This window comes from Dendropsophus ebraccatus, chromosome 1 (genome assembly GCF_027789765.1).
Source record: "Dendropsophus ebraccatus isolate aDenEbr1 chromosome 1, aDenEbr1.pat, whole genome shotgun sequence".
Taxonomy (NCBI): Eukaryota; Metazoa; Chordata; class Amphibia; order Anura; family Hylidae; genus Dendropsophus; species Dendropsophus ebraccatus.
Window position 1 is genome coordinate 228,033,908 of NC_091454.1, and position 3,938 is coordinate 228,037,845.

Consider the following 3,938-nt stretch of genomic DNA (forward strand, 5'->3'; position numbering starts at 1 on the left):
ATTGGTCTTCTCCAGGGGTGTACCTACTATAGAGGAGGCCCATGTGGCTGCTATGAGGGGCCCGGAGATAGAGGGTCCAGTCCAGGCTGATCTTGTCCTCATAGTATTGTACGTAGAGATGCTGCACAGGGATAAGGTCTTCACAAGAGCTAGAATGTCAGTAAGAAAGGAAAAATGTACTTGAGTCACTTGAGTCACTGTGACCTTCCTTTGACTGAGAATTTAGAATTAGTGTTTACCACCCATGGTTCCTCCTACCTCTTTGCCCGCTATCTATGTATTCATCTCTTGGTTGTAAAGTTACAAATTAAAAATTTTTATCCAGTAAAGTGAAGCAAAATCCTATATGAACTGCTTTTTACAACAATCAGTGTACCAGAAAAAGAGAAAAAAAGAAAGAAATAACAAAAAAAGTTGCCACAAAACAGATTTTGCTCTAACAGAACAGAACACTCTCCGCAGAGCTGCTTTATCTACAGTTATTGGGTTTTCTAATGGCTCATTGTCCCTTACAGAGATCTTCTCCTAGCACCTGTTATCCCTACAATGGCTGCTAAAGCTATGTGCATAGTCTTTTTAAGTGGCTCTAACACCTGCCCAATACTGCAATTTTTCATAGGTTTGCATAGAAGCAAATTTGCCAAGTTTTCATTCATCCAAAATTTTAGCAAAGTTCTGAACCCAGGTTCTACGGATTCGGGTCACTCACCTGCAATGGTTTGCACTGTGCCTCTTAAAACCATCTAGTTACAAAGTAATTCTTCTGTATAGACAATACTTAGAGCGTTAGATAAAACATGACATCTGTTATTTATATGGAGGTACACAAGAGACCCACAGACTCTTAACTCTCTTTAATGCACTGTGTTATATGTGTATGCTAAAAAAGTATGAGTAGCTCAGGAGCTGACCCCATGTTATATCTGAGGAGTACTAGGGAAAATATCAGATTAAAAAAAATATAAAAATCGCTTAACAAGTCCGATACAAACCAACATGGCACCAATAAAAACAAACAAACAAAAAAAAATCATACGGCCTGATAGACAAAATAAAAAGTTATAGTGGTAAGAAAATTGCTATCTTAAGCTTTTTTTTTTTGTAGTGGTAAAATAAAATGAAATTTCTATAATTTGGATATTGTTGTCAGTACTGACTTACAGAAAACTGATAACATATTGGTTTTACTGAAAAATGCATAGAACCCCTGGAAATGAAAAGTGCCACTACAAAGTACAAAGAGTTCTGGCTTCTAAAAGACGAGGAGACAAAAATAACGAAATGCAAAAATGTAAAATGGCGGCATCATTAAAGGGTTAACCTAGAGGTTGTCTAGAGACCTTACTCTCATAGAATCTTCCCCTCTTCTTCTTTTTTTACTCCTCGTCTGTGGTGCCTCTTAGCATGAGATGTATGCAGGTGCAGTTATTACTGTTTTAGTGTTGAGCTTTTAACACTTTTCCAGATCTTTGAGAATTCTTATCACAGTGTGTCAGTAGTTTAAAATATGTCAGTAATAGTTGTGTCATATCCTGCAACATGTCCATATTATAAATGGCGTCTGAAATATGATAGTGAGACATAACCCTTACACCTGGTAGATCCTACAGATGAGGATGTGTCTGGTGGCGGCTCAGTGCTTCCCTCTCAGAATCTCCGTCCTGTTCAGCCTCCTGATCCCCATGAAACAGAAGAAGCTTCCAGTGTTCCGGGGCTGTTAGATGTAAGAACCTGCAGAGTATCAGACACATGAAGGTGCCCTATACTGCTATAGAGCCAGAAGAGGCCATATTTATATCCTGTACATACTGAGAAGCTTCATCCTAATCATCTCTGGGGAGATTTCTGGGCCCTTGTCTCCTGTGTATATATTGCCCATCTATTCCCAGCCTGGAAGGTTATGGGATCATCTTCTCCGTAGCGATGATCAGCATTTAGGACCAGTGATGTCACTTCTCACAAAGTTCTCTGGAAAAATACTTTCTGCATGTAAGTCCATTAACTTTTCTCTACCTGCTGAGAGTCTAAAACCGTCCAGAAGGATAATTCAAAGTAAAGTAAAAATCCATGGCCGGCATGGAAATGGGGATGGTTGGGGTGAAAGCATTTCTTATGCTCCCACACCATGATGGTGCTTGGTCGTGCTGCATTGGCAAATCGTCAGAAGAGGGCCACTTTGGCTTGAAAGTGGAAGAGGAGGCGGCGGTAGATGTGACGGTAGTTGGAAGCCCAGGACCTGTGTGGCCTTTTTTCTCTGAGCGACTATTCCACGGCAATTCATGCTCTCCCTTCATGTGCCTGTTCATGCTCGTGGTACTTAAACACTTTTCATTTTTTCCCCTTACTGATGCGTTGCCGGCAAATACAACATATCACCTCAGTCGGAGAATCAGAGGCTTGATCAAAAAAGGCCCAGGCTTCACAGGTTCTGGACCTCTTAGACAACGAAAACTTACTACCGGTCTCCCCACTGCCACCACTGACCAGGGCAGTAATATCAGCGGACTTGTGCGACCGCCCTCTCTCTTTCTTAGGTGGGACCCAACTGTAACTACCTTATCCTCCTCATCCTCCACTAATGATGCCCTCGACAGCTGTTGCTCCAAAGACCACGTTGTCATTATTATCATCATCATCATCATCGTCATGACAGGTGACTTCCTCTATCTGACAGTCTACATCCTCAAACTGCGGGCTAGAAGCCACTTATAGGCACTTTCAGGCATTGCTTACCGCTCGGTATTTCTGATGACAGACCAGCTTCCTGATCTTTCTCTGAGGGCATCAGCAATTTGGTGTCAGAGCAGACTAAATCATTCTCATTGGCCTCTTGATCTTTTGAACCACCTTCTGACCCCAAATGCATTGTGTGGTCAAAGAGCTCTTCAGAATGTGGATTATTTTCAGTGGCCTGTATATTGGGTAGGGACTTTCTACCCATGTTTGCTTCTAGTTGGACTGACAATAATGATGATGACTAGTGATGAGCCAGCATGCTCGTCTGAGCTTGGTACTCGATCGAGTATTAGGGTACTCGATGGTACTCGTTACTCGGACGAGCATCTTGCGATACTCGAGTCAATGGTATCTTCCTCTTCCTGCATGTTTGGCGGCTTTTTCTCAGCCAATCAACATGAAGGAGAGTCTTTCGGAGCTCGTAGCATCACATGGGAACCCTACAAGTCGATAGCAGCGATTGGCTGGCCAGATGAGATGACCCTGGCATAAGAGTATCTGGGCCGGCAGTGCTGGCATCAGATGTAGACTGGAAGAGATTATGGAGAGAGCTGATGTCTGTCAGGGAGAGTGCTAGGGAGGGAATTAGTGCAGCCTGTAGGCAGGGATATTAGAGAAAGAATCCAACAGCCCTTGTAAGGGCTTAAAATCTTTATTTATTTTTATTACTCTAGACCACTGGCTGGGACTTTCAGTGCAGCTACCACGATTTTAGCTGCACACTGTGGTGATCAGCTGCTGGCAGAAAGGGGAAAGCAGGTGTTGCACACAGACCCCAAAGAAGTCCTTAGTACTATTTAAAAAATTTTGTGGATGGTGCTGCTGCTGTTGTACATTGTATTGCTGTGATTTGTAGTACAGCTGCATAGAACCTTACTGCTCATTGTCCTGTGTAACAGGTGGCATACACCATATACCACCACTTACACACAGACTATACGACAACCTCCAAAAACTAGTGTGACCAGTATCTTTTGTCATCTGCAACCAGTCATCAGGGTTGATTATTTTTTAGTGCAGCCATATCCCAGCTCACTGCTGATTGTCCTATGTAAGAGGGTGGCATACACCATATAGCAGCACTTACCCACAGACTATACAACAACCTCCAAAAAAATTCATTTTAAATTTGTTTGCCAGAACAGAAGCGGTGTGGAAAAGTGGTGAGTGACATGATACTGGGAAAATTACCCCAACTGCTA